This window comes from Chinchilla lanigera, unplaced genomic scaffold (assembly GCF_000276665.1).
Source record: "Chinchilla lanigera isolate Chin_1 unplaced genomic scaffold, ChiLan1.0 scaffold00003, whole genome shotgun sequence".
NCBI classification, from domain to species: Eukaryota; Metazoa; Chordata; class Mammalia; order Rodentia; family Chinchillidae; genus Chinchilla; species Chinchilla lanigera.
Window position 1 is genome coordinate 19,150,591 of NW_004955404.1, and position 7,289 is coordinate 19,157,879.

The window sequence follows — 7,289 nt, forward strand, 5'->3', positions numbered from 1 at the left end:
TTATAGAGGCTTGATTATTTTCTCTTTGATTATTCGGATGTCTAGATATGTAGAGGTCTTGTCCTGTTGAGACAAGGCACCCAAAGCACCACATTAAAGGGAATATTAAGGTTTGCAACTTGTTAGTGATTGTCCAGTTATCCACCCTGATGTATACATGGTGTATTCACCTCACATTTCCAGGATTAGAGGGGTGATTTCATATGATTGGCAATGTCTATTTATGTTCCATTTCACCACCTTAATGATGAAAAAGTAGATGATGAACATGGATGATGTGTTACATCTGAAGGACAGCAATTTATTATTTCCAAGACTTAGGATAATCAGAACAAATATCATTTGGACTTTGTAAAGGGTGTAATTCTTTCAAGAAGGCAAAAATGAACATCAGATTTTAGATGGAAGAATTGTATAGAGCACATACATTATATGTGTAGGTTTTGGATATGACAAAAACATAAATGTATTGGTATATCAGAGATTTAATTGGAGTGTTTTCAGTTACAAATGCTAAAGTTCTGGTTTTCTTCTTCAGGATACTTTTGCAGGTTTTTTTGAATCTTACCATCTGGGAGCTAAACTTCCTATCTCTTGGTAGTTAGTGTACCATAGATGAGTCCCTAGCATCCAATCTTCAGACCAATTCTATTTGTTTACACTTTCTGGAAGAAAATCTGCTGAGTTGGGATCTTTTTAAGAAATTTCTAACCTGGTCCCATACAGTAAGTTAATTAAATCCTCAGAATCCATGCAGCCTTACCCCTACCCTTGGTCATGCCACATTAACTTCCCAGTTCTATTGTTCCAAGGAAACAAATCTGAACTCCAGCTTTCACAATTTGTCAGAAAAATATCAGGCATGGAGTGTTCTGGTATTCTCCTCCCACCTGGAAAGAGGTAGGAGTTTAGGTGAGAAAGGTGTATACATTTTGTATTTTCTTCAAATTCTATAGTTCTTTAAAGAAAATCTGAATAATGTTCTGTACAAGGTTAATATTCTATTTGTTAAATAGAACTGGTAACTTTTTCAGCAACTCCCATTAAATCCTGCTAACATATTTCCTTAAAATATACTTGAGCTGGGTGTGGTGGTATCAGCCTGTAATCACAGCACTCCAGAAGGCTGGGGCAAATGACTGCAAATTGGATCCTAGTCTGGGCAACTTTGAAACTCAGGGACACTCAGGGCTTGGGTCCAATCCCCAATAGCACCGAAGGAAGAAAGGAAGGAAGGAAGGAAGGAAGGAAGGAAGGAAGGAAGGAAGGAAGGAAGGAAGGAAGAAATACATTTTTAAAAATATGTCACCCAACTTCTCTCAGTTTGACCTGCTCGTAATCTCAAAATGTGCACTTCTGCATTCCATGTGTTTCAGGTTGAACAATGATGCAATACAACTTCAATTTCCCCTATCCATGTATGTGTTAATTTTTTATCTTTACTATTTTAATATGTTTTATTTATTCTGTAGATGTGAATTTACTGTCACTATTCTGAGATTTCAAATTTATATCCACTCACAAAATTCTACCTACCATGCAGACACCCATTTGATTTGCATTTATCACAGGTAAATTTATTGTTTGTATGATTATTTTTATATACTCCTGTTAATAAATATCAAATCATATAAAGTAAAAAAATGTGTGTCCTCAGCCATTTTCCTTTTAGAATGAGAACATGCCTATCATCTGATAGTCACTTAGAAAAATGAAGGAAAGAAGTCACTTTACCCTGACATGGATTTTTAATCAATAATTATAAAATGTCCTTGAATGAGTAATAAACTTTTAAACTCTGAAAAGGCATTCTGCTCAGGCTTCAAATGGAATCTAAGTAATTTGTTCACTACTGAAGTGTCACTTAAAAACATCTTAAACATTACATTTAAAACATGTAAATGTATAAAAAGCCAAACAATCTCAATAACATTGGAAGCTAAAATTCATAAGCAATTAGTAATACCAAAATCTGAAAGGAGTTGACGCTAATTAAAAGCAGATGGAATAGGAACAAGATAAAGCCAACTAGTCATTTGCTTTTGGCATACTAACCTTTACTCTATGAAAGATGGAACATATTAAATAGGTAGGAAGGTACTGTATGCCTATCTGAATATCTGGTTTCAGAGTAATACCTGTTCTATTTTCTATGCAGAAAACCTGGTCTTCTTCACTATTTTGTGAGGGAAAGGACTGTTTTTTTTCCACTGTCAAAAATGCTGTCTCTGATATTTGATAATCAAAATGGTGTTTGAAATACAAAAATATAACCAGTTACGTAGAATTCATCAAAACAGTATGCAGCATCAAAGTTGATAAATGGAATAAACTGCAATGAATGTGGTATGGGTATATTTTTGAGGAAAAGGTACTGTAATTATACTTGAAGCAAGATTACAGAGGAAAAAATTGTCCAAGTAGCTGTGGAAGTTATGAATCAATATTTTCTACATATTGTGCAATAAAAATATTCCTGATGGGGATAGAAATAAGACATGAGTGGAATAGTAGATAAAAACTGTTCAATAATGAGCATTAGCTCAAGATGTATTCAAATCTGATATTAAGATGATACTATAATTTAAGCAATAAACCAGACAATACTGAGCAAGTCATGTATTCATTTAAGTCTCTGAGTAACAAAAGGTAGGTATTTCATCTGACTAACAGCATAGTGTGATTTCATTTCCCACATACACCTTCAATCATTTACATATTTGGCATTTGTTATAATCCTGGCCTTCATTTTCTGCCTTGCAGTACACACCGTAGTACCCAAAATGAATTGTGGTAACCTCAGTTGGATATATGTCTTCATTTTTCAGAATTGGTAATGAAGTTAGAAGATGGCTAATTAGAAAAATGTAATGCATATAATGAAGAGTAAATTAATCTAGGAAACCCAGAAGAAGCATTCATTTCCAAAAATTAAATCATTCAGATGCAGAATAAAATTGGAAAAGACTGACACAGCTATATCAGTACAAAGGTTTCTTTTTCTTGTATGAATTCAATAAGCTGTGTATGAAAGAGGACTGAATGGAAGGAGGCTTATCCCTAAGCTGAGACAGAGCAGAGGCGTGGGGAACACTGGGACCAAGAAAACTGTAATTTTTTAGATGAATTAATTATGTGAATAAATAATAATCAGAGGGCAGACATTAACAAGCTTTCCAAAATGTAGAAGAAAAGTGTAAAGGAGCACACTTTATGAGAATGAAATGATAGATATGAACAGGAAATGAGCCAGGATATGGAAAAATTATTACTTAGAGAGAGAAAGCATAAAATGATAATAATAACAACAATAAATGAAGAGATTCACAATGTATTTGGATGGAACCATGTTTATTATTTGAGATAACATAAACTGATGTAAGAAAGTAAAAATATGAATTTAATTTGCCATTTTTCTCTGAAAATATGAAGATATTAAAGTGTCTGTACACGATCTCCAGACAATATCATGAACGAATACTTTATGAATTGGATTCTTTCATGATGGTAAAATAGAATAGTCCCTACTACATAATATAATCTACTAACCAGTATTGTATGGGCTTTAAACTCCAATAGATTTAAACAAATAACACATGTATTTTCACGTCATGGGTCCAGATATTATTACTTTCCAGTATCTCCTGCAAGTAATCTCATGGAACATGAGATTGGAAAGCACCCAACAGTAATAAATCATCAGCTGCTAAGACAATTTTATATTGAAATTCAATAACTTAAGAGATTTTATTATTAAATAAAAGAGAATGTTATTGTTTCAAAAATTGAAGAAACATTTAGTTAGTAGATATCACACACACACACACACACACACACACACACACACACACACAATTGTTCTGTGGGTTAGAAACACTGGACAATTACTTACAGTATTATTTCCAAGAGTTCTAAATAAGGGACAAGGATTTTAAGGCTTGATCACTTAAGTATTCTTCCAAGAACATGTAAAGAGCATAGTATTTATATTATTTATTTTATTCGCACATGTTTGTAGTGCATAATGCTTACACTTGTTGGGTGGAGTTGATACCCGCACGGTAACACATCTCCATTTCATTTTTCATCATCTCCCCTTACCTCCACCCTCCTCTGCTCAGTCTCTTCACCCCCTTTCCATTTGAGAAAGATCTATCTTTCTCTATTTCTTAATATCTATCTTTTATTTTGCTCTGTATTTATAATTTGGTTTTCTCATATAAGTGAAATTATGTTATATTTGAGCTTATGTGTCACATTCATTTCACTTTACACAGTTTGTACTGGGGAAATATTACAGCCTTTACTCATCTTACAAAATCTGAAAATAACAGAGAAAAGCTTGTCTCACCTTTTGACACCCTACTAATAATTTAAAATCACAACTCTGTATGTTGGCAGATATTTTGTGGCTTTTATAGGTTTTGTGGACTTTTGTGTACGAGGCATGATTGAAAACTATGATGAATGATTATATCTTAAAAATGTGTTACAGTAAAATATTCATTGCCAGTAATGCTGACCAAAATACTACCCCTTGCTTCCAACACACTTTTTGTTCATGTCACTTTCTAAAGCAGATACGGAAGTCGCCTTTCATAGGTGTCTTAAATAGTGCTACTGTGGCAGCTTAAGTTTCTTGAATTGATCTAAATCCTTTACTTTCAAGATAATTTTGATTTTGGGAAAAAGTGTAAGTCACATGGTGCCAGTCTTGGAGAACAAGGTGGATGAAGACACAGTATGATGTTTGTGTGATCCTACATTTCCAGTAGATATCACTTTACAACAACATTCATGGGATTTTGATCAGAACTTGCATAGACGCTCTCAAAGAGGTCTTCTAGAAGTGCTTCTGAAAGTGGCAAGAATAATGACAAATATGTATGTTTGAAACAAGGTGGAAAAGTTTAAAAGGAATTACATTAATTAAAGGAAAAGTTTAAAAGGAATTACATTAATTAAAATATTACATTGTTTAAAATTTATTGATTGTATATTTTGACCTTGTCATATTTCAATTAGATAAATAATTTTAATTCATATTTTGAAACCTAAATACCACATATTTACAGTTTATAGAACCTAGAATGAGATAACTTTGTAAACATTTTATTATTCTGCATTCTTATTGTGACAACAAACTGTTGTATGTCAGATGTGCCAAGTTTGTGGCCTCACAAATCTATGAATGAACTTGAGAACCAAAGGAGAGGAATTGGAGAGCTTTATGGGAAATAAGAACAGCCCTTGGACTTTCAGGAGAAGTCCTAATTGGATGGTTGCTGAAGATCTTTGTGAAGAGTATTTTATACAGTAAAATCACAATGCTGGTAAAATATGGGTCAAACTATAATCAACCTATGGAATTAAGAGTATATTCACTGAGATTGATCCAACAGAGAAATGAGTTATATAGCAAGGTATATGGTGAGCATCATTAACTTTACCTTATCTATAGATTCTGAATATAGAGAGAGCAAAAGCCTTCCTGGCAAGGGAGAGCAGTGTGGGTGTACCTGTTCTGGTCAGCCTTATATGCCCGCAATGCCTTTCTAGACCCACTGGGTCAAATAGTTCTAATCACAGTATAATCGCAAACTGCTGTTTACCTCTAGGGAGGCTTGCATATGACTTCCTCAAAGGCCTTATCCCTCTCTGACTGTGTATTATTTTCTATATCACTTAACTGTCTGTAATATCACCATAGAAGACAATATTACTTGGCACTTACAATTTAAAGGAGAGATTTACTTGGCTCATGATTTGAGAACTCTTGCTGCGTCCATGAACAGCTCCAAAGTAGAAATGAAATGGTGGAGACATGTGGCATAGGAAAAGTGTTCACTTTGCTGTAGCCAGGAAGCAGAAAACAAAAGGAGGAGCCAGGGTTACAAACACACCCTGCCTAGTCCTTCCTCACTGACCACTCCAGCTGGGCCACATCTTCTAACCAGGCATTCAGCTAAAATCATCAACAGATTAGTCCACTCATTAGTATACTATATCTTTCATCCAGTCATCTTCCAAAATCTCTGCCTCTGAAAGCCTGCAGTTAGGGGGCATTTTATATTTAAATAACCACCTCATGCCCCTGTACCCCAAAGATTCATGTTCACATCATTTTACAAAATGAATTTAGTTCATATCTAGGAGTTTCTCCAGTCTTAATAGTTCCAGCATTGCTAAAAAAATATCCATGTGTACAGTTTCCTCTGTGATTCAAAAAAAAAAAAAAAAAAAAAAACCTTTAAACTGTGAACCTTTGGAGAAATGAAGAAGAAAGCTACATACTTCTAACACACAAGAGCATGGTATAAAATTCTCATTTCAAAAAGAAGGAGTAGGAGAATAGAAAGTGAGTGCAGACTCCTGTAAGGCAAACCCTAAATCCTTCCTCTGTGTCCAGCTCTCGCTCAGGGTGCGATGACATGAGATGATAACTCCAGAAGACGTGGGAAGTCCTTCCTTTTTAGCATTGCTAGTTGTAGCCCACATGGCCTATTTCTTATGGGTAGGGGCTGCACTGCCTGCAGCTTTCTTTAAGAAATGCTCCACATCCTCAGCATTAGCAACTGGTAGAGGTCGCCGTTAAACTTTGGCTTTATTTGCATAACTTCAAGAATCAGAAGCACTTAACTTAGCCTCCAAGGCATTCCTTTCAAATCTGGGTCTCTATAGTGCAATAACTCTTGCATGTTTCATTTCCAAAAATCCCAGCTCCACGTTGATGATACTCTGTTCTGTTACCAGTTTAAGCAGTAGGTGGGCCCCCTGAGGCCATGGCTACAGCTGCTTCTGAGTGACTATATGGTTAAACATGGTGATACACTTTCCTATACAGCACTAAAGGAGCAGGGAACTCTGAAATTCTCTTTACAAACCAGAGGTTTTCAAAGGAGTTTAAATTTATACAGGTTTTAGTCAGTGATGGATGGAGTCTGGCTGTTTGCTTGGATGCCCTCCAAGCATCTTAACTGTCCTGATACAAAGCACAGTACCTGACTTCATTTAAATACAAAGATTTTCAACAACCACATTCTTATCGCCAAGTTTGCAGACACTTCATATCTAGTCAAAATTAAACATTTTCACATCTTTGAATTCACATTTTGGTCCTGTTTCTCACTATGCATCTCACTAAATTCAGCCAGAAATATCCATGCTGCAACCTAAATTTTGACTTTTCTTGAAATTTCATCCCCCAGGTCAGTTTGTCCTCTACCTTTAAATTCAGCCTCACACAATGTCTTAGGACATGTGCAAAATTTGGGCAAGTTTGTTGCCAG